At 35.6% G+C, this 25,300-nt stretch overlaps 1 protein-coding gene across 1 annotated transcript in view; it reads right to left on the minus strand.

The window, feature by feature from the left end:
* Dora (zinc finger SWIM domain-containing dorado) overlaps window positions 1–25,300 on the minus strand; it is a 495,561-nt gene that overhangs the window by 390,837 nt on the left and 79,424 nt on the right. The window lies entirely within an intron of this gene.

Genomic DNA, 25,300 nt, shown 5'->3' on the forward strand with positions numbered 1-25,300 from the left:
ATGCTCCAGTCCATACAGCTAATGTTGCTAAGGCTGCAGTGAAGGGCTGTGGCTTCCAGGAGACTGAACACCCATCCTACGACCCAGATCTAGCACCCAATGAATACTACCTATTCTCGATACTGAAGAAAAAACTTTGAGGAATAAAATTTGCAGATGACAATGAGGTGAAAGATGCAGTTTTAGGTCATTCTGCAGCAAAAGTACAGACTATTTTTTTCAAGGGCACAGAAATGTTAATTCAAAGATATGAAAAGTGTGGTGAAGTAAAGGGCAATTATGTTGAAAAGTGACACAGTTGTTTTCTATCTATCATCTCTAAAAGTTAGTCAGGACAGAAACTATGGAACCATCCTCGTATATAATGAATAGAGTTGGAGATAAGCTACATCCCTGTATGACTCCCTGATTTATTTCAATCTCTTCTGTTAATTTATTACCTAAGTGTATTTTTATATCTTTATATAAACTTTGTATAGCTTGTACCAAATGTAATGGATATCCTTGTTTTTTCATTATATTTCAGTTTTTCTCTGTGTATTTTATCAAACTCTCTCATAATCAGTAAAGGCCATATGAGTCTCTAAATTAAAGTCTCATCTTTTTTCAATAATTTATTTTAACATATAAATATTGTCTATACATGATCTTCCATGTCTGAAACCAATTTGTTCATCTGAGATTAGATTGTTTGCAATATTTCTAAGTCTGTTATTCAAGATTTTACTGTAAAATTTGTAACCTGTATTTAACAAATTTATTCCTCTGTAATTTCCACAATCATCTGTCTCCTTTCTTAATTATAGATATAACCTTAGCCTTTAACCACTCTGATGGAACCTCATATTTCCTCCAATAGTTATTTATTAATTTTAAGAATCTGTAATGTAAATATTCACCATATTTCCAAAGCTCTGTAAAATGCTATCTAATTCGGTTGATTTTCTATTTTTGATACCTTTATTGATTCTTTTAGTTCTTTCAATTTTACTGATTCTATATCAGTACTGATTTCTTCATTATTATTTTGTTATTAAATGAGTCATACCATAAATTCCTATAATGTTCTATCCATTGTTTCTCTTGTATAATGTTAATTTGTGCTGTATCTCTTTCTTCGTTGTTTAATTTCCTTAATATTTCTTAGGCTATATTTTGTCTTCCATGTGTGACTTCTATTTTTTTTTGTCATTTTAGTGAACTCATCTTGGTGAGTTTTCTGTACTATGGTTAGTACAGAATTTGCCATTTGTTTTTCATTTATTGCATTTTCTATATCTGTGTTCCATATTTTTAATGATTTACTTTTTAATATTTTATTTTTCTTTCTGAGGACTTCAGAGGCTGCTTGATTGTTGCTATTTGATCTATACGTGATTTGTTGGTTCTAAATCCTACTTATGTTTCCTCTTAGTTTTTTCTCTTTTTTTTTATTATTATTATTTGATATATTGTTAGAATTTCACTTGTTATATTATATACAGGTCCGCGCGGTTAGCCTAGTGGCTTTGCGCTTCGCAACCATATGCCTGGGGAAGGAGTGTCCTAGGTTCGATTCCCATCCACGACGTGAGGAGCTTAAGGATCTTCCTCAGCCATAGCCAAGTTAGCCGGTCTTGGGCGTGGGCAGCAGGGTTTTTTCTGCCAGTTTATCTGGGGTTTTTCATCCCGCAAGCAGGCAAACCGGCCCCGTGAACACACAGGTTACAGTCATAAATACTTACGGCAAGGAAGGCAACGGGAAACCACCTTGCTCATAATCATCTCTCCCTAGAATAGTAGCATATAGCTACCCTCCCGCGGCCGTATGGCAGATGGGAACCAGAAGAATATTATATACAAGAGGGTTGAATATTTAAAAGCGATAACAGATAAAGAAAAACGTGAAAAAGAAATTTATTTAAAAAATACTAAAAACAGACACCATCATTTGGTGTCTGTTTAGTTTAGTTAATAGTAAAACACTTGACAAAAGACTAGAGACCACAGATATGAGAATCCTGAGAAAGATTAGAGGCGTGAACAGATGGCATCAATGGCAATATCATATTAAAAACGAGGATATTAGGAAAGAACTTGGCATTGGCGGCATCCAGTTGGGTCATTTAAATCTCAGGTGGTATGGTCATTTAAACAGAATGGGCAAGGAAAGATTGGCAAAACAAGTATTCTCTGCCAAGTTGGCAGGAAAACGACCAAGAGGAAGACCAAGATATAGGTGGACTGATATGGTACAAAGAGCCTTAGAGGACAGAAATATAAGATCTGATAGTATTGGAGTCTTGACAAGTAACAGACTGATCTGGAGGAAAATTGTAGATAGGAAGTTAGTAATGATATAAATTTTTCATGTAGTATACTATCATATCCTGTACATCCCTTGAAGGCACATGGCAGGAATTTGATGATGATAAAAACAAACACCAAAAAAATTTAAAAAAATAAAATACAAAAAGCACCAAAAAAAAAAATAGCTAGTAGAGAGAATATACTAAATAAACTATTAAAAGCAGATATAGAAGATGTAACAGTGAATATACTCTACCCATTTATTTAACCAAATATGGATGCAGGGAGAATGACCAGATGAATGGATATTGGAATACTAATTAAATTATCAAAGAGAAAGAGAGAGAAGAGAGAGAGATTTAACTGATTGAATAACTAGAGAAGAATATCATTATTAAATATAACAAGTGAAATTCTAACAAGAACATCAGAAAGAATTAAAAAAAAAAAAAAGCAAGATTTAGAACCAACAAATCATACATTCTCTCCCCAACAATATTTTTTTATTATTGTAGACTAGATTATGAGAAATACCATGAAAAGCAAAAGAGGAATACAGTAGAGTCTAATGGAACAGTTACATGACAGATATTGCAGATATCTAAATGAAGAAACCTTGACTGCCAGATTAAGAAAAATAAAATGAAAATAAATAAACAAGAAAGAAGAAAAGTACTGGACAGTCAAATTTTAGAAATGAAAAGTTTTCTAAGAAAAATTTCCTCCACATTAATCTGGTAACAACTTAACCTCACTAACTTATATGTCTCGATCATATCCCCTCTTCTTCTATTCACAAGGCTCTAAGCTGAATTCCCTCAATCTCTCCTCATATCTGATATTCTACAGACCTGACACTAACTTAATAAGCCTTCTTTGGATCCTCTCCAATACATTCTCATCCCCCTGAAAACCAGGTGACCAAATCTGTGCACTGTAGTCCATATGGGACTTGATCAAAGTCTTATAGAAGGGATCCATAACCTTTTTGCTTCTGCACGTCAATATCCTCTTCATTATCGCCATAATCCATTGGGATGTTATTACATTTTAGCAATGTGATACCTAAACTTCAAGGTCTCTGTCCAACATCACACTCACAGATCTCTCATCTACTCTGTGTCCTTCAAAATGTCTCCACTAATTGTATACTCTATATCCAACCTTGCCTACCAGATTTCAAGGTATTAGTGAAATCTTCAAAGAAAAAAGAAAAGAGGTAGACCAAAGATGAACTGGTAGAGAGGAACAAAACAAGAAATTGAAAAGAACTGGACATGGATAAAGAGAGAGGGACAAAACAAAGTCAAACAGAGATCTGTGGGTGAGCTCCTATGCTCCCAATGGAGTGAAAAGTAATAAGTATGACATGTTGGTGTGAGTGTTCAGACTCTGTGGAGATGCCCATGTAATAATAATATATGTAATATATCATTATTTTATCATGATAAAATCACTTATGTGGTCTTAAAAAATACTAATCTTTTCAAGGTGACTAAGAATAAATAAAGCAAGCATAAAGGTTTACAACCTTTCCAGGGTGGCAGTGACATAAAATATTATTTACTAATTAGGACATCATATATAATTAATATTTTTATGTGACTGCCAACCTGGAAAGGTTGTAAACCTATAGTAACATTAGTAGTTTAGGTTAAGGATTTTTCTCTTTTTTATTTATTTTTTTTACATAATCTGGAACCTAATCTTTTACATAATCTGGACAAAATAGTAATGGAATTAACATGCAGTAAAACTTGGTTTATATCCAGGTTGTTAAGGATTTCTCTCTCTCTCTCTCTCTCTCTCTTTTTTTTTTTTTTTATTTACATAATCTGGAACCTTGCTCTAGAGACCAAACACAGAACTTTTTCAGGCCACTCTGGACCTTGAATAAGCAGGGCGGTGGTCTTACACCAGGTGATAAAATTCATCTCCCACCAAAAGACAATCACAAACATCTGTGCCTACAATGAAATTTGAACACACAGCCAGTTAACTGGAGAATAGATAAGCTAAACATTCAGTCAACAACACTAACAACTGAAATGACCAATGATTTCCATTTCTGGCATTTAACATTATTCAAACAAAGACTAACAAACATCCATAATTTCTTATATAAGGAAGACAAGGAATGTTTGTATTAGGAAACTAAAAGCAGTATTTCCTCTCCAAAGAATAATATATTCCAATCCAGACATTCCTGTAATATGCTATTAATCAACTTTTCCAATAGCTTAATCACCACTTCTGAGATATTTGCTGATCTATAATTTGTTATCTCAATTACAGAAACCTCTTTTGTAAAGGAACTATCTTGCCAATGTAAAGGAGTAAAAATCATCAAGGTCATATCAACTGGTATTACTTGTCAAATGTCTTAGATCTCTGTCACTACAAGAGGAAATAAGGACATGATTAAAGCATAAGTTAACAAGAGATGAACTGACATCTCCAGTATATGGAAGGAGAGCTGGTAATCCTACCATGAGCATGGATGTTTGTGATTGTCTTTAGGTGGGAAATGTGTGATCATCCAGTATGGGACCACTGCCCTGCTTACTAGAGGCCTGAAAATGTTTGGTCTCTAGAGCAAGGTTTCTGGAAAACGTAAAAACTAAATTTTTTAAAAAAATACAAAAAATGCATAAAAGTGATAAAAATAAATTTTAAAAAATCCATAGCCCACCCATGATACAAATGCACCCATAATCTTTTGTGGGTGGAAACCACATAAATAGCAAATATTTTGGCATTTATTTCAGCCCAATCAGAGAAAGGAAACTAATCTGAGTTGTAAGCAATTCCAAAGAAAATGGTCTCATTATGTAATTAGACTGTAAAAAATCAATCTGAACACACTGCCAGTTAACTGGAGAATGGATAAGATAAACATTCTGCTAACAACTGATGAAATAATCAAAGAAGTCAGAACTGCTATCAGAATTTGGAGAATGATAAAAACAACAAATGAATGCACCAAAATGAGAAAGGAAATTCTGAGCTCAGCAGATCAAAAAAAAATTCTAATTTGGCTTCTCTGATGAAGAATGTCAGATCTAACAAATGCTTATGAATCATCCTATAAGAACTTTACTTAAATATAAAGCCAATAGGCTTTATATTTAAGTAAAGTTCTTACAGGATGTTAAATAAGTTAAATAAAAAAAAAGCCAATAGGCTTCATTTTGGCGATTTAAACACATTTCCTAGGAAATGTGTTTTTACATTATGGAAAATACCAAGAATAGCGATCAGAACTTTACCACCTTTGCTGCGAGTTGCCCGAGATTGTACTATGTACTAGGACTACTTGCATTAGCTCACACTAGTAATCGCCAATACTTTTATAGTTTACTATATTCGGCATGAAACTCTCTGATTCCAATCTTTGAGTTTCTTATTTGGTTTTAAAACAATGTGGGATTTAATATCCCCTTAATTTAAATAATCCTATAAGAAGAAATTATAAATATTATTTTTCAGGAAATAACAAGTTATACTAAAATATTAATTATAATAATTTCAACAAATACTTGACTATATTTTGTCAATGTTACACTGCCATCATCAGGGATCACAAAAACAATTATATCTGCATGCAGGCACTAATACTGGACAAATAAAACTGAAGAAAGGCAACCAAAGTTGGGAGTAGACTCCTAAATGCTGCTCCCTGGTGGGCTAGACTGGGTGATCTTGGCCATTACACTGAAAATCTGAGGATGAGTACTTCCCAAATTTGAGACAGTTCTCATGCACTCAAATTTGTTGAGGCTTGGAAATTTTTCAAGGCTGAGGCAGAGTCAAGAAATAGCATCTTATATTTGTATTTGATGCAGCGTAATAGAGTGGCCTTTTTCCAGCATATCCTGTGGTGAGCGTCCAAAGCATAGTGCCAACAAGTCCTAAGCAGCTGTAATGGTGGAACCAGACATAGTCCCTGTGTTAAGAAATTCTGATATTGGCTGTCCTACCAGTTTGGTCAGAGTAGGCAGTTTGCAACTGCAAGGGCTAGTAGAAACCTGGTAGGTCTAGGGAATGTGGCTGGTCTTTTGTGGAGCAGATAAAGGATGCCAATTTTATATGTGGTCTGTAAGTGGTTGTAAGGTTGTATGGTTGTATTTACTTAGGATTTTTGTCAATTTTCAGATATACCCCCGATATATGGAATGGTGGTAGATCTCAAGCAATCCTGCTCTGAATGGGGGGGGGGGGGGAAGGGATTGTAGTTACAAGGTTGTGATTTTTTTTTTTTTGTCATTTTTGAGGATTGTAGCCACTGGCTAAGAAAGTGTTGAGAATATGGTAGTTGAGCAGTTCAAGTTCATGCCCCGTTATATAATTCTCTATTGTTGGGGAAGGGGGAGCTCTAAGAGGATATTCCTCTTAGCCAATGGCTATAATCCCCAAAGTCAGGAAAAAAAAAGCAATTAGGATGGATGCAGACAGGTGTGTGTGTGTGTGTGTGTGTGTGTGTGTGTGTGTGTGTGTGTGTGGTGAGGCATCCATGAAGAAAATGAGTGTGTGAATGAACAAAAAATGCAGAATCTAGTCTCTCGGGCAACAATATCAAGTGGGACAGTCAATTCAGAATGTAAAATTGGTTAGGGCTAAAGGCATGCTACAGTTTCTATATACTAATGCTAGAATATTTTTTGTATTAGTATAAGATTAGTAAAAGACAGAAGAGTTGACATTGTTTTGGCATCTTGCCAAAAGTTATAGGCATTAGTGAGACTTGGCTAACAGCAAATGACAGTCACAGAGATAGAATGTGATGGATTTAGTATTTTAAGGGAGGACAGAGGTAGACAGGATGGGAGGGGAGGGGTACTGCTGATGTTAGCAGATGAATTGCAGCCAACAAGTTTAGCAGTTGGTCTAGTAGATTTCAGTTCTTTTGAGTCAATCTAATGTGAGATTGAGGCCAACAGAACAAATAATTGGTTGCTGCTATAGGCCAGGGGTTGCCAGGGATGATATGAAAGATATCCATCAACAGATTAGTATGAATGCAAGTCAAATAATTATTATGAGGGACCTAAACTGGAAGGAGGAAACATCGCATAGCAAGATGGAAGGATATGGAATTTATATACTGAGAGATAGTTACTTGAAGCAGAATGTGACAGAGGGGACTCAGCATATGAGAGTGTTATAGGGTCAAAAGACCTGTCCATAACTAAGGTGGCTTCACTGCCTCCAATTGGGGAAAGTAATCATGTGGTCTTGATTTAGGAGGTTGATGAATTAGAGGTACTTAGGATACTGCAGAATCTGAATGTGAATACAGCTCTGGGATTATATGGGATATCGACTTGCAGCTTAAAAGAATGTTCAGGAGAGCTGGCGATGCCTCTGATTAGGCTGTTTAAGTCTCAGCTCTTGCAAAGTCTAAGGAGAGTGGAAGGAAGGTAAAATTATTCCTTTGCATAAAGGAAGATCTAAGTCTGTCACAGCAAATTATAGACCAATCAGTATTTCAGCAGTGGTAGTAAAATTACTAGAAAAGTTGGTGAAAATGAGAATTCAGGAAGGAGTGGATAACAATATGATTCTCTATGAGGGGCAGGATTGCTTCGTGAAATGCAAGTCATAACTTAGTAATCCATTAACTTTTTATAAGCGTGACAGCTGAGTCACCCTTATAAAAAGGGAGTGGTTACACGATGATACTCCTGGATTTTGCAATGCAATTTGACAGGATACCACATGGAACTCTGTTATGCAAACTGCAATAAACAGGGATGAATATTAAACTGGCGATGTGGATAAAAGGGTGGGTGATGGGCATATACAGAGAAGCAAAATCAAGGAAAAAGCAGGTGACTATTGGTGTGCTGCAGCACTCTGTACTTGGAGCACTGCTGTTCAATTTGTACATAAATGATATAGGAAATAACGTAAAGGAGAAAATTCAGTTGTTTATTGATGATGCAAAATTGGTAGGGTAATAGTTTATCAAGATGATGTAGAGAGCTTGCAGGATGATTTGAATAGGCTGATAGTATGGGCAAAACATAATGGATGTCAATTTAATGTGGACAAATATAAAGTTATGCATTTTGGGATACAAAGATTACAAGCTGTGTACCACACTGAAGGAACTGTACTCAAGGAAACTGATGAAGCTAGGAATTTAGAGAGTTGAAATTTAGAGGGTATATTGCTAAAGTAGCCAGGGTAGCTCCCAGTATTACTTGATTATTGAAGGACACACTAATAAGCAGATAAGGGAGTTATCATTCCTCCTTATAAAGCCTTAATATAGCTAGATTTGGATTGCTGTGTTCAGGTCTAGTCACTTGGGTTTCTTTGGAATGAGGAAATGGTGGAGATGATCCAGAGACAAGTGATCAAGATGATGGTGAGTGGTCCGCAGAATGCTTCTTATGAGGATGGTTTGAGGGTTTGTGGATTGCAAAGTTGGTTGATAGGCAAAAAAGGGAAGATATGATAAAAACATTTAAGTTACCTAAAGGATTTTATAACATTAATGCTGGGGAAATGTTTATACACTTTGCTAGAAGGAATAGAACAGGAGGTGAACCCTGGAAGTTGGGTAAGAGTGCGGTTAACAAGGACATGAGAAATAGATTTTTTACTTGGAGAGTGAAATTAATGGAATGGGTTGCCTGAGTCAGTTGTAAGTGCTTTGTCTGTTAACAGTTTCAAGGAGAGGTACAACAGATATTGTGTTGATTGTTTGGACCTCCCGTGATGAGTCTTAAGACTCCAAGGCCCCAATAATAATAATTGTGCAAGAGCGTGGTTAACAAGGGCATTAAGGCTAGATTTCTTGCTTGGAGGGTAGTGAATGGGTGGAATGGATTGCCAGAAGTGGTTGCGAGTGCTTCTTCGGTGAATGAGTTTAAGAAGTACAAGTATTGTATGAAATTGCAATGAGTCTTCTAACCACATATATCTGCATAATAATACTACTTTGGAACATGTTTTAGTAATGACTAGTCCATATCCTTGGTCTCTTTCAACTAAAGGTGAGTTTACCAGTCTAACACAAAGGTGGAGGTTTTTTTCTCCCAGAAACTCAGGTTTTTCATCCCTCAGAACAGGAATACCAGCCCCCACACTTCTACAGACAAAAAATACCTCTCCACTTCAACATCAGGCTCTGCAACAAGTTGGTTGGGATCATGCATGTAAAGTCACATCACGTAAAAGGCTGACTCCAAATAGCTGGGATAAGGCACACGAGGAAGAAGAGGACTAGTCCATATCCTGAGAAAAAAAATTCAGCTGGCATAATTGATACTGGTAAATGTCCCAAATTATTTCAAATGCTCAATACTCAATTCTCCTCTTTCCTTTTGTCAGAAAGAGATCACAAGAATACTGTCAAAATTAGATACTAAGAAGTATTTGTTGAATTTATGCTCAGGCCACTTAAATAGAATGTGTGAGGAAAGGTTAGCGAAAAAGGTGTTTGACACCAAGATGGCAGAAAAGAGACCCAGTGGAAGACCAACTTCAGGTGGATTGATTCAGTCAGAATCAGAAGTGCCTTAGAAACATGAAACATTAGATATGACAATACTGGAGTTCTCACAAGTAATAGTCTAATGCAGAGAAAGATTGCTGATAGGAGATTAATAATAATGTAGATCTAATCATGTAGTGCTATCATAGTAGCCTGCCACCCCTTGAGGGTACATATCAGGACACTGATGATTAATAATTAAACAAATTATTAAGAATGAGATATGCCAGTGACATAATTACAAAAAAAAAAAAAAAAAAATGAAGAAACAAAGATTACTTAATATATTCAAATAATGCACCAAGAATTTTCATATTTGAAAAAAATCCAACAATTATGACAGTTGTTAGAGATCCCACTAAATGTCAGTCAGAAATCAAAATGCTTCATTTTATGTACTGCAATAATTATTCTGTTATTATTATAATAAATTTAGTTTAATCCTTTATCCAAGTGTAAGCAAACAAAGTTTCCACCTGAAGTATCTTCAGCACTGAGCCAACTCATAGTAAAGGTGGATCAAGCTCTCAATCACTCTTTGTCTCAGTATCTCCATTAATGCAAAATACATCTACTTGCCGACATGTATAATGCTATGCATTATGGGAGATACTGAGACAAGTAGTGATGAGAGCTTGGTCCACCTTTACTATGAGTTGCCTCAGTCCTGAAGATACTTCAGGTGCAAAATTTGTTTGCTTACACTTGGATAAAGGATTAAACTAAATTTATTATAGTCTAACCAAGTGGGAAAAACTTCCATCATCTTTCTCTAAATCCAGAGTAATTTAATAATAAGGTGGTACACCTTTTGGCACACCTAATAATAATAATAAAATACACGAATAAAGAAATAAAAGAAAAGATAAAAATCCAAACAATAGATTTAGAAAAATGGGTGACCTATTTCCAAAATCTCAGGACAGATGAGAACAATGAATTAAAATTTTATATAAGACAAAGAATGACCTAATAGAAAATATCACAATGTTAGAACTGAAAAATATAATAAAGAAGATGAAAAATAGGAAAACCCCAGGAGAAGACAATATAAATATAGAACTCTACAAAAGTGCAGGTGAAAAATTTAATGAAAGACTTTTGAAATTTTTTAATATGGTTTGGATGTCCGGAAAAATCCCTAACTCTTGGAAAAAAGCACTGGTCATCCCAAGCTATAAAAAAGGAAATAAAGACAATTGCAATAATTATAGGGGAATTAGCCTGCTGAATACAGGATATAAAATATATGCAGGAATATTAAAAGAGAAACTAAGCAGCACTGTAGACAACAAATTACTAGAAGAACAAAATGGCTTCCAAAAAGGCCGATCCTGCATAGAACCAATTTTTACTTTAAAATTATTAATAGAAAAGAGAAGAGAATTTCAAAAAGAAACACATGTGGCGTTTATTGATTATGAAAAAGCTTTTGACAAAAATTGTTTAAAATATTAACCAATTTAAACATACCAAACCAACTTTTACAATCTATTCAAGAAATATATACAGGAAATAAAATAGCAGTTAAATTAGAACACACCTTAGAATGGAAAGATATATCAAGAGGAGTACGACAATGATGTACCCTCTCACCTCTGCTTTTCAATATATATATAAATGAAATATTAACAATCTGGAAACAGCATAACCCATTTGGTATACAAATGACCCCGCAAATGAAGATAGATACACTACTATTTGCAGATGATCAAATAGTATTAGCTACATCAGAAGATGACTTACAAAGATCATTAAAATCATTAAATGATATCTCAAAGCAATATAATATGACAATATCCAAAGAAAAAACAAAAATAATGGCATTCAAAGGAGAAAACCCAATAAGAAGTAAAATAGTGATAGATAATAAAATACTAGAACAAGTAAACACTTTCAGATACTTGGGATGTGATCTATCATACGAAGAAGAAAAAGACATAGACACTAAAATATCAAACTTTGTCAAAGTAAATGGCATAATAAACAGTATATTTAAGCCATCCCTGGTACAAAAACACACAGAATCCAGACTATATAATGTCTTGTCAAAACCAACTCTACTATACGGAAGCGAAACATGGACTGAAAAGGAAAGATGAAAAACGAATTCAAACAGCAGAAATGAAGTTCCTCAGAAAAACAGCTGGATATACCAAGTGGGACCACAAAACAAATGAAGAAATCTTACAATCCCTAAAAATCAAACCAATTAATTACTACATAAGACAGTATAAACAAAAATGGCTACAACATTTAAATCGAATGGACAACAGCAGACTACCAAAAATATTATACAGATACAAAATAAGTGGAAAAAGAAGAATCGGAAGACCAAGAAAGAGATGGCATGAGACCGGAACAGGCCACATGGCCTATATTCCATGTTAGGAAGAAGAAGACACCTTTTGGCAACTCATATAGGTAAATATGACCTCTCCATTGCTTCTGCCTTAGTATCACTGTTAAATATGAATGAAAGGTTCAATTTGTTATTGAGCATTTCATTCAGGATTTTACTAGGATTTAAAAACTCTATAAAAAGGAAATGCTTGTATACATAAGTGTAAGTGAAAACTTTAATGTATTAATATTTTATTAATGGAATTTTGTAAGTGATAAATTGTAAACTGTCTTAGAAATAATATACCAGAGTCTAAGAGGTCTTAGTGAAAGTTACTTTAGAAGGAGAAAATTTATGGCAAGTCCACTTTAGCCTAATCAGCTTTTCAACATAACCCCGGGGCATCGCAATGCGAAGTACGAGACACACGTACGGCACCCACGTGATGGGGTGCATTTCAGGGACAAGTGTAGGGGAGTGTGTTTGCGAAAAAAAAGAGTTAGGTGTCGTGAGCAACCAGTGACGTAGCTGGGAGAGCGAACTAGGGGATATATAAGGATTTGCCAGCGAATATAGCACTCTTCCTCAAAAGTGGGTTCCGATGGAAGCAGTTCGTGGTGACGACTAGAAGGAAGGTCAACGATGGCTACAAAGCCAGTTAGCGATCCGCCGCTTCAAGCATAGCAACGGCATAGCCATGCAGCCAGCGGAGATCGCAGCCTTATGCAGAGTCGTACGTGCCTATCTGTCAAAGCGGTGTCGTTAAAGTTATAGGAATAGCTGTTATTCGTGATCGTAATCATAGGTGGTAAGAAGTGATAGGAAATTATAGATAGCAGACCTAGAAACCTAACCGAAAGGAATCAGCAAAGATTGATGTTATGCCCATGTGGTCAATAAAGTAGAAACTTTTATTGTCTTTTGTACTGAGAGCAGGACTAGAGCGAATGAAAGTGCTAACCATGTATGTGATAGGACCATTTTATGACTGTCTGGACTATAGTGTTTTACTTTGTAGCTAGATGTTGTATTTCCAGAAGTTCATTGTTACTAAGTTATGCCAAATAGAATTTTGGTATATTGTAGTCTAATCTGGGAAGTTGAAGGATTGTTCATTTATATAACTGTGATAAGTTAACGAGAATTAGATTAATTGATCTGTTGAAAATATATTAAGTGACTACTTAGTTATAATTAGATGGATTGTCTGAGAAATTTTGAGATATCCTTTTATGAACAAATTATTATATGTCTGAAGCAAAATTTTGATCTCTGTGTACAATACCTTAGTGTAAAATAAATGTTTTTGTTTTCTATATCTAAGAAACTTGCCTGATTTCTCACACCAATGTACTGCTTGCTAAAATTAGAACCTGTGTAAATTCAAGTGCGGGGGGGGGGGGGGGATTTGGTTACGACTGCTGATTAAGGAATAAACTAATAGGGTATAAATAAACAATAGATTCTAAGGTCACATGATTATCTGCATGTTAACTCTCTGATAGGAATATCCTTCTTGTATAGGAATCAAGATGGCACAGCTGTATTAACAAATAAATTTTTCTTGATTCCGAAAAGGAGTGAATTCCAGATCAACAACAATAGAAGAATTTGGCTCTTGCCCGGAGCATTCTCTTTGTCTGCAAGAATAGTACACGTGATCCATTAGAAAGAACGGTGTCTGATAGAAACCAGCTCTAATTAAGACTAAGCATTGTATATTAGTGGCTGGAACAGGGACAGCAGAACAATTGGTAGAAAGACTAAAGAACCATAAGATTTAATAAAGCAAAATATAACAAAATAACAACAATATAACAATTAAGAAAAAAGATATAACAATGGTGCAGCAGGTAGGATTTAATTCATGCAATTAATTAATCAAAACTGTGAATTAAGGTGAGCAGGTTTTGGCTTGAGATCAGGCAGTTTTTCTTAGTAACAAATTTAGAATTAGTAGTACTTGTGTGTGAAATTAAGATAGTAAATTTGTAAATTTATATACAAGCATGAATCAACCTTCAAGCTCAGGGATGGAGATGGAGGATTGCGAGTTTTTCAGGACCATCAACCCTCAACAGGTTATTCCGCAGTTTTCTGGAGAGGAGAATGACGACGTTTTAAGCTTTTTTAGCTACGTCGAGGAGTTGAGGAAGGCAGGGAGGTGGACGGACTTCCAACTTTTGATCTTGTTGCGTAGTAAGTTGGTTGGGAAGGCTAAGAATTTCCTCTATTCTTCCCCACACTTAAGGAAACACTAGACTATGCAAAATTCAAGGAAGTCCTCATCTCTCAGTTTTCTAGGTTAAGAAGCCTTGGTCCAAACTTAAGGAAATTACAGAGAATGGCGCAAAAAGACCGTGAGAACGTGATTGACTTTTATCACAGGTTATTGAGCCTCACTCACACCCTGCAAGTAACTAATGAGGATAAGCCTCACCTGGAATGGGCGATCTTTCACCAATTCAGGCTGGGAGTGAAGCAAGAGCTCAGAGAAACAGCCTACAAAAAGAAAGTAACTAACTTAGAGGAGTGCCTAAATGCAGTGAGAGATAAAGAGCAAATGCTTGGTGACCTTGGTCCTGCATCTGCTACTGGCTATGTAAACCTAAATAATAAGGAAGGGAATTCTAATAAAAACTCCAAGCCAGAGAAAGAATCTCATGAGAAAAGGGAGAAGAATAAGAATTTAGATAGACATGAGGGAGATAGAACTGATTCCGTCAACACAAATCAAATAACAAGTGGAGTGTTGGATATAAAAGAGGTCCAATCGATAATTCAGAGAGAGGTCGAATGCTTACAACAATCAGTCATGGATCGCCTTGACGCTGTTTTAACCCAGTTGGCGGCAGTATCCACAAAAACCTCTGAACTCCCCGCCCCCAAAGTCGATCGAACTGCTGAGATAGTAAGGTCAGAGGTTGAAAAACTGCAACAACCCTTGTTTGACCGGCTGAATACAGTAATGAAGAAACTGGCTGAAGTGACTAATCAGAATGCACCAAACTCTCCTATGAGACTCGAAAGAGAAGGAGAAGACAGAGGAGAACCTCCAAAATGCTTCAGTTGCAGCAAGCTTGGGCATTTTGCTCGCAATTGCTTCAATAGCAAGCGAAGATCCAGTAGAGGTTATGATGGGAGATCAAATTCCCACATGTATGCTAACAGAGCTTGGAAAGAGGGTCAGAGGAACCACTACCAGTCCCCAGAGTTGACAGTAAAGGGAATTATCTGTGGTTAAGCACTGTAAAGCACTTCTAGACACCGGTTCCCAGGCCTCTATTATTACAGCGGATTATTTTGAGAGGATAAGGCCCTATGTGAGGGATAACATCTTTTATTTTAGAAGGCCTATATGGTTATCCGGAGTGTCGACGTCTACTGTCCGTGTATCAAAATCAATATTCTTGAGGGTATATTTACCAGAGTTTAATGTGTGTGTTAGGCATGAGTTGTTGGTCCTACCTAGGACATCTCACCCACACGTTCATGTAATTTTTGGAAATGACTTTCTAGAAAAATACAAGTTTTCATGTGACTACTCACGAAATGAGATATTTCTTATAGGAAGAAAATGATTTGGTAGAAGGAGTCAAAATTTTCATTGCAGAGATAAAAATGAAGACGCACATGGAGAAGGAATGCAATGTGAAAGTAACGTAGTGCAGAATAACGGAGCTAGTGAGGGTTCCACTAACAATCAGATTAATTCCGAAAAGGCTTCTACAACCAATGAGAATGATCAATATGAGACATCCCAAATATCAAGCATTAAGTTGGTAATTGATCAAGGTGATGCAGAACAACAGTTAGAAGGTCACCCAAGAACAATCGGAGTAAACTATATCAAGATAATAAAAGGATCTAAAAGTTTTCATAACAGACAGAGCAGAATCGGGCACAGAAGACAACAAGTTGAGGTACAAACTCAGCATCAACTTGATTATGCAAACTTCCTCTGTTTTCTTTTTATGCTTAGGAAGGCTATAGGTGGTCTGTTGTGTTGGGATTTGGTACAAAAGCTGCACATTTACTAACAGATTGTGCAAGTTCTTTGAACAAATCTAATGAAGAATTATTTAGGTCCAAAACATTAAAAGATAGCTATGAAATTAGGTGTAATCATGAGAATAAGGTTCAGTTTAAAATGAGGTACAATTTAGGTTCAAGAGAAGTTTCGGGAAGGCGAGAGTATAAGCTGAAGTCTAAAATCTTCTCCAGAAATATTGAAGGAGAAAGGTCAAGAAAAATTTTCCAATGAGAAAAATTTTTTTGTGAAAGGGGAAACCTTTGTTAAATCTGGAATGAAAGGTTCAATTTGTTATTGAGCATTTCATTCAGGATTTTACTAAGATCTAAGAACTCTATAAAAAGGAAATGCTTGTATACATAGGTGTAAGTGAAAACTTTAATGTATTAATATTTTATTAACGGAATTTTGTAAGTGATAAATTGTGTTATATGATATGTAAGTGATAATATTTCTGGTAGAAATAATATACCAGAGTCTAAAAGGTCTTAGTGAAAGTTACTTTAGAAGGAGAAAATTTATGGCAAGTCCACTTTAGCCTAATCGGCTTTTCAACATAACCCCGGGGCATCTCAATGCGAAGTCCGAGACACGTGTACAGCACCCACGCGATGGAGTGCATTTCGGGGAGAAGCGTAGGGGAGTGTGCAAAAAGAAAGAGTTAGGTGTCGTGAGCAACCAGTGACATAGTTGGGAGAGCGAACAAGGGGATATATAAGGATTTGCGAGTGAATATAGTGCTCTCTTAGTCCTCTGTTCTTCGTGGTGTCTCTCTCCCTCAAAAGTGGGTTCCGATGAGAGCAGTTCGTGGCGACGACTAGAAGGAAGGTCAACGACGGCTACAAAGTCAGGTAGCGATCCGCTTCAAGCGTAGCAACGGCATAGCCATGCAGCCAGCGGAGATCGCAGCCTTATGCAGAGTTGTACGTGCCTATCTGTCAAAGCGGTGTCGTTAAAGTTATAGGAATAGCGGCGATTCATGATTGTAATCACAGGTGGTAAGAAGTCAGAGGAAATTATAGATAACAGACCTAGGAACCTAACCGAAAGGAATCAGCAAAGATTGATGTTATGCCCATGTGGTCAATAAAGTAGAAACTTTTATTGTCTTTTGTACTGAGAGCAGGACTAGAGCGAATGAAAGTGCTAACCATGTATGTGATAGGACCTTTTTATGACTGTCTGGACTATAGTGTTTTACTTTGTAGCTAGATGTTGTATTTCCAGAAGTTCATTGTTACTAAGTTATGCCCAAATAGAATTTTGGTATATTGTAGTCTAATCTGGGAAGTTGAAGGATTGTTCATTTATATAACTGTGATAAGTTAATGAGAATTAGATTTATTGATCTGCTGGAAATATATCAAGTGACTACTTAGTTATAATTAGATGGATTGTCTGAGAAATTTTGAGATATCCTTTTATGAACAAGTTATTATATGTCTGAAGCAAAATTTTGATCTCTGTGTACAATACCTTAGTGTAAAATAAATGTTTTTGTTTTCTATATCTAAGAAACTTGCCTGATTTCTCACAGCAATGTACAGCTTGCTAAAATTAGAATCTGTGTAAATTTAAGTGGGGGGGGGGAAGAAAATTTGGTTACTACTGCTGATTAAGGAATAAACTAATAGGGTATAAATAAACAATAGATTCTAAGGTCACGTGATTATCTGCATGTTAACTCTCTGATAGGAATATCCTTCTTGTATAGGAATCAAGATGGCACAGCTGTATTAACAAATAAATTTTTCTTGATTCCGAAAAGGAGCGAATTCCAGATCAACAACAATAGAAGAATTTGGCTCTTGCCCGGAGCATTCTCTTTGTCTGCAAGAATAGTACACGTGATCCATTAGAAAGAACGGTGTCTGATAGAAACCAGCTCTAATTAAGACTAAGCATTGTATATTAGTGGCTGGAACAGGAACAGCAGAACAATTGGTAGAAAGACTAAAGAACCATCATCATCATCATCAAATTCCTGCTATGTACCCTCAAGGGGTGTACAGGATATGACAGTACTACATGAAAAAATTACATCAATACTAACTTCCTATCTACAATTTTCCTCCAAATCAGTCTGTTACTTGTCAAGATTCCAACATTATCAGATCTTATATTTCTATCATCTAAGGCACTTTGTACCGTATCAATCCACCTATATCTTGGTCTTCCTCTGGGTCGTTTTCCTGCCAACCTGGCAAAGAACACTTGTTTTGCTAATCTTTCCTCTCCCATTCTATTTAAGTGACCATACCACCTGAGATTAGCTCTGCTAATGCATTCCTGGATGCTGACAATGTCAAGTTCTTTCCTAATATCCTCATTCTTAATATGATATTGCCATTGATGCCATCTGTTCACACCTATAATCTTTCTCAGGACTCTCATATATGCGGTCTCTAGTCTTTGGTCAAGTGTTTTACTTCTGACCCAGCTGTCAGATCCATAAGTTAAAACTGGTTTGAACACTGTCTTGTATACAGCTAATTTAGTGTTGCGACTAATTTCTCTCTTATTCCATATGAATTTATTCAATTGACTTCCCACCATACCAGCTTTGCTGATTCTGTTGTCCATTTCTATATTTAATTTACCATCTTCAGTAAAAATTGTGCCTAAGCAGCTGAAATGTTTTACTTGTTCCACAGGTTCTCCATTCACAACACAGTTGACATTTTCAATGATTCTGCCTATTTTCATTCTCTTTGTCTTTTTATTGCTGACCTTCATACCATATCTATTACAACAGCTATTCAATTTAGTCAGAGAATCTTGCAGACTTGTAGCGGATTTATTTAGAAGTATAACATCATCCGCATAAAGCAAAGAGCTGACATTAACATCTCCAATTTTGATATCAGGTTTAATACCACTTTCCTTCATAATGTGATCCATATAGATAATGAATAACAGAGGGGATAATGTACATCCTTGTCTCACACCAGGTTTAACATTAAACCATCTTCCTGTACTTCCTTCAATTCTAACTGCTGACTTACAACTCAAATAAAGACTAAGTATTGCTTGATATAATGCCCCATTGACATCATATAACTGCAGCGTATTGAATAGCTTCTCTCTTGGCACCTTGTCACATGCCTTTTCCAAATCGACAAAACTTAGATACAGATCTTTGTTATATTCCCATGCTTTCTCGACTATTTGTTGTAAAGTGAAGATCTGATCCTGACAGCCTCTATTTGGCCTGAATCCAGCTTGTTCTTCACCAAGCTTTTCTTCCACAATTCTTCTCAACCATTTCTCAATTATACTGGCATAGATCTTGCCAGGAACACTCAGTAAGGAAATACCTCTGTAATTCTCACATTCAGTTTTATTTCCCTTTTTATATATGGGTACTATGAGAGCTCGACTCCAATCATCGGGAATTCGTTCCTCAGTCCAGGCTTTCTGAACTATGCAGTGCAGCCACTGTAAGACTTTTATACCACCATACTTCAGCATTTCTGGTCGAATATCATCTACTCCTGCTGCCTTTCCACATTTCAAGCCTTTGATGGCTTTTTCTACTTCAAGTATGGATATGCATTCCTGACTGCATGCCTGGTCAGTGTTTTTTATCACTGTGCTGTCATCACTGCTTGTTTCATTTAGCAGTTTTTCAAAGTAATTACTCCATAATTCAAGGATATCTTTTTCTCCCTTTTTCGTGTCACCTTTATCATCTCTAACTCCTTTTACAGCACTCTTTCCTCCATTCCTAAGCTTCTTCAACAACCTCCAGAATATTTTGCCACCTTCTTGATATTTATTTTCTATATTCTTGCCAAAGTCCTCCATTACTTTTGTTTAGCTAGTTTTATACACTGTTTAGTTTTCTTACATTTGTCTCTGTATTCTGTAAGAGTAAAAGCTGACTTATTTGCCAGGAACTTTTGATATGCTTTCTTCTTTTCCTTCACTGCTTCTTTAACTTCCTGTGTCCACCAGGGAGTTCTGATTTTTTTATCCTTGCACACAACCTCACCATATGCCTCTCTGGCAGAATCAATCAATGTTTTCTTCAGAGTTTGCCACTGAATCTCCAAGGTTTGATTTCTGTTCTCAAACTCTTTCATTTTCTTTTCAATAATCTTTCTGTATTTTAGTCTACAGTTCACATCTGAGAGCTGCTCAACTTTTATTCGCTTTAAAACTTTCTTACATGTTATTCTTTTCAATATGAAATTCAATTTTATCCTGCTCAAGAATAAATAGTGATCACTTCCAATTTCAAATCCTCTGTACACTCTGGTGTCCTGCACCAGGGAGAAGACATCACTATCAACAATAACATAGTCAATAAGACTTTTCTTATTCCTAGCCTTTTCTCTCCATGTGAATTTGTGCACATTTTTATGTTGGAACAACATCATCATCATCATCAAATTCCTGCCATGTACCCTCAAGGGGTGTACAGGATATGACAGTACTACATGAAAAAACTACATCATTACTAACTTCCTATCTACAATTTTCCTCCAAATCAGTCTGTTACTTGTCAAGACTCCAACACTATCAGATCTTATATTTCTATCGTCTAAGGCACTTTGTACCGTATCAATCCACCTATATCTTGGTCTTCCTCTGGGTCGTTTTCCTGCCAACCTGGCAGAGAACACTTGTTTTGCTAATCTTTCCTCTCCCATTCTATTTAAGTGACCATACCACCTGAGATTAGCTCTGCTAATGCATTCCTGGATGCTGACAGTGTCAAGTTCTTTCCTAATATCCTCATTTTTAATATGATATTGCCATTGATGCCATCTGTTCATGCCTATAATCTTTCTCAGGACTCTCATATCTGCGGTCTCTAGTCTCTGGTCAAGTGTTTTACTTCTGACCCAGCTCTCAGATCCATAAGTTAAAATTGGTTTGAACACAGTCTTGTATACAGCTAATTTAGTGTTCCGACTAATTTCTTTCTTATTCCATATGAATTTATTCAATTGACTTCCCACGATACCAGCTTTGCTGATTCTGTTGTCTATTTCTATATTTAGTTTACTATCTTCAGTAAAAATTGTGCCTAAGTAGCTGAAATGTTTTACTTGTTCCACAGGTTCTCCATTCACAACACAGTTGACATTTTCAATGATTCTGCCTATTTTCATTGTCTTTGTCTTTTTATTGCTGACCTTCATACCATATCTATTACAACAGTTATTCAATTTAGTCAGAGAATCTTGCAGACTTGTAGTGGATTTATTTAGAAGTATAACATCATCCGCATAAAGCAAAGAGCTGACATTAACATCTCCAATTTTGATATCAGGTTTAATACCACATTCCTTCATAATGTGATCCATATAGATAATGAATAACAGAGGGGATAATGTACATCCTTGTCTCACCCCAGATTTAACATTAAACCATCTTCCTGTACTTCCTTCAATTCTAACTGCTGACTCACAACTCAAATAAAGACTAAGTATTGAGTAAAGACTAAATAAAGACTAAGTATTGAGTAAAGACTAAATAAAGACTAAAGAACCATAGATTTGATTTAATAAAGCAAAATATAACAAAATAACAATTTTAAAAAAAAGAATATAACATCACCGCTTCTAGGTCTGTCTCGCACTGACGAGGCCTCAATAAAGGTCAAAACCGGTCTGGGTAGTGGCCCTTTCCTTAATGCATAGCATTATACATGTCCGCAAGATGTGTTTTACATTATGGTAGATACTGAGACAAGGAGTGATAAGTGCTTGGTCCACCTTTACTATGAGTTGCCTCAGTCCTGAAGATATCTCAGGCACAAACTTTGTTTGCTTACACTTGGATAAAGGATTAAACTAAATTTATTACAGTCTAACCAAGTGGAAAATAAACCTCCAACATCGTTCTCTAAATCCAGAGTAATTTTATAATAAGGTGGTACACCTTTTGGCAACTCGTATAAGTAAATATGACCTCTCCATTGCTTCTGTCTTAGTATCGCGGCTCTGCTCAGTGGTGGGGTGAGCCAGTCATGGTGTAGAGCCAACCATTTCTGAGAGTTCTTCTCAGTGGCAGGATGAGCCTGTTACTGAGGGAAACAATGCTGAGTTTTTGGAGTTTGACCGGTACTTGAACATTCAATAAAGGTTGAAACCGGTCTGGGTAGTGGCCCTCCCTTAATGCATAGCATTATACATGTCCGCAAGAAGATGTGCTTTGCATTATGGGAGATAAGAATCTGACAAGGAGTGATGAGATCTTGGTCCACCTTTACTACAACTTGCCTCAGTCCTGAAGATACTTCAGGTGCAAACTTTGTTTGCTTACACTTGGATAAAGGATTAAACTAAATTTATTATAGTCTAACCAAGTGGAAAATAAACCTCTAACATCTTTCAGTTATTATTATATTTCTAAATATTTACTAACTTGTTCAATTATTTTTCCCTTTGCTTCCTAATTTACATTTTACGGGATCTCTAGCAACAGTAATGATTTTTATTTCTGTTGTTGTCATCATATTTTTCTAAATATAAAACTAGTAGTAAAAGCTAGTAAACTATCATAATGTCATAAGTCTTATCTGGAAGAATAACCAAAAAAAAAATATAATAATAATCTACTAGGAATTGCTAGATCAGCACTAATATATGCAGTAAAAAGATGTGCAGAAACTACAAAATTACACAATAAATGAAATTAACAAATGAAATCATTAAGAAAAATTGCAGGCATAACAATAATAAACAAAATTATGAACACACAAATCAGAAAAAAAAAAAAAAAAAACTTAAAATACAGCTAATAAATGACTGGATTCAAAAATGAAAAGAAGAATGGAAAAAATCATATACAAGTATAAAGAATGCAAGCTAACAATGATCAAAAAAAAAAAAGTCAAGTAGTAAACTGCCCAGATAAGAGAGAAATTAGCCAAACTAGCCATACACAAGACAGTGTTCAAAACAGTTTTAAGCTATGGATTTGAAAGATTATGCAAGAACATTTATAAAAGATGGAAGAGGAGATGGGGAAGTGTGAATTAAACTTGAAGTTAGAAAATATACATACAGTACACTGAGTTAGGTAAAGTAGTTTGATAAAGATCTTAAATTCATTTTAAGATCCTCTTAAAATGAATGGAAAAGTGCTATTGAATATACAGACTTGAATATCATGATGGATAAGGAATTTAGATGCCGTAATAATATTGGTAAGAGAGCTAGTGCTCTAATTAAAAGAACCTTCACTTGCAGGAGGAAGTAAGTTAGGATCCTCTTAAATAACTCTGGTCTATTGGATTATGGTTCTCAGCTTTGGTCACCCACATTTGTAAAATACTTTCAATGAGCTGAAGTTATATACAGAGGAGATTCTAGTATGTTGAGGGATTAAGTTAGGAAAGTTATGAGAATCAGCTGGTGAGCCTAACTAACAAAGAGAGGAAACTTAATTTGATAAGGCATTCATTTTTTATAGTCAGGGTTGGTTGAAAATTTATGGAATAGTCTACTAAGTGTTATGGAAGAAAGCAGTGTGAATAAGAGTGAAAGAGATAAATGTTATAGGCGAAAGGTAAAAAATATCTGGTAAAATATATTTACATTTTTTAAAAAGAAATAATAAAATAAAGTAAGTGTGTACATATCCACACAACTAATGATTATACATTTTTAATCATATTGGGACTAAAGAGTACAGTTTTCTCCTAGTGTGTTGTTAAACAGATAGTAGAAAATCTGCAAGATTTAAGGTGGTGTGCCCCAGGGATCAATCCTTGGACCACTGATGATGCAACAATAGGTAGGGCAATCAGAGATACTGCTGATTATATTATAGATGGTAATTATCATTATGGTTTATTGCATTTTGATCATCAATTAGGTATTCAGATAATTAATCAGGTATATGATATGGATATATTATTATTGTACAGTAATTATAATATGCAATTCAAATGGACATTAAGAAAAATTGTGATTTGATAAGACATTTGATGAAATTACCTAATTAGTGCCACTGAACACTTGACTGTTGTTTTTATTGTATATGTACAACATATAATAATATATAATCTGGTGCATATAGCATAGTGCTACCACTACATTGGCTGAAGAGATAGTGGATGGAGACACATCATAACCTGAATAAGAATCTGACAACAGGGACAGATGGAATATCAGCACATGTGTTAAAGGAATGTTCAATCAATCGAACTGGCTGGGCCTTGACATATTTGTATAAGTCTTAGCTCAGGAAAGATCCCACAGGAATGGAAAGAATACATAATAATCCCATTGCACAATAGTGGTACAAAGGATGATGTGTCTCTAATGGCCTATCGGTATCTCTGAAGTGATTGCAAAGATTTTAGAGAAGCTGGTAAGAACTCTAATACAGATATGAATCTGTACAAAAAGGCTATTTGCAAGCAAAAGTGTGTACATATAAATAATACAGGGAGGTGAAGTCTGAGCAATTTGCTCATATTTTATAATGCTATGGATGAGTTGGATAAAGGATATGGATACACTACAATACCGCTGGACTTAGCTAAGGCATTTGATAAGATATCACATGAAAGGATATTGTAAAGTGGAGAATATAAGATTGGAATATAAACTATTGGCTTGGATAAGTGAGTGGCTGACAGACAGGTGTTGAAAAGTGAGGGGTGAGGAAATCTGCAAGATTTAAAGTGACCAGTGGTGTGGTCACTTTAAATCAATCCTTGGACCACTGATGATGTAACAATAGGCAAGGCAATCAGAGATACTGCTGATATCCAACATTTACAAGGTGATTTGAATAGGCTGGAAGTGTGGGTAAATGATAATGGCCATCAATTCAGTGTTAGTAAGGGTAAAGTTGCAGTACGGCATGATGAGATATCCAACGGATATCTCATCATGTATATTATATTGGCTGATTATGCTTGGAGTTATGGTGGAGAGGAAGCGGACATTCAAGGATCACATAGCAAAATTGCAAATATAACTCAGAGGATAATGGCAATGCTGAAACAAACATTGATATGCAAGTCATCCTGCCATTTTACGAGATGTTATGACTACAATTAGACTACTATGCACAGATTTGGTCTTCTGGATTCAAAAGGGATTAAGAAGCTGTGGAAAATCTGCAAAGAAGAATTACAAAGATGATAACAGGATCATAGGAT

Source organism: Typopeltis vanoorti, chromosome 1 (genome assembly GCF_054136105.1).
Source record: "Typopeltis vanoorti isolate ZY-2024b chromosome 1, IOZ_Tvanoo_1.0, whole genome shotgun sequence".
In the NCBI taxonomy this organism is placed as follows: Eukaryota; Metazoa; Arthropoda; class Arachnida; order Uropygi; family Thelyphonidae; genus Typopeltis; species Typopeltis vanoorti.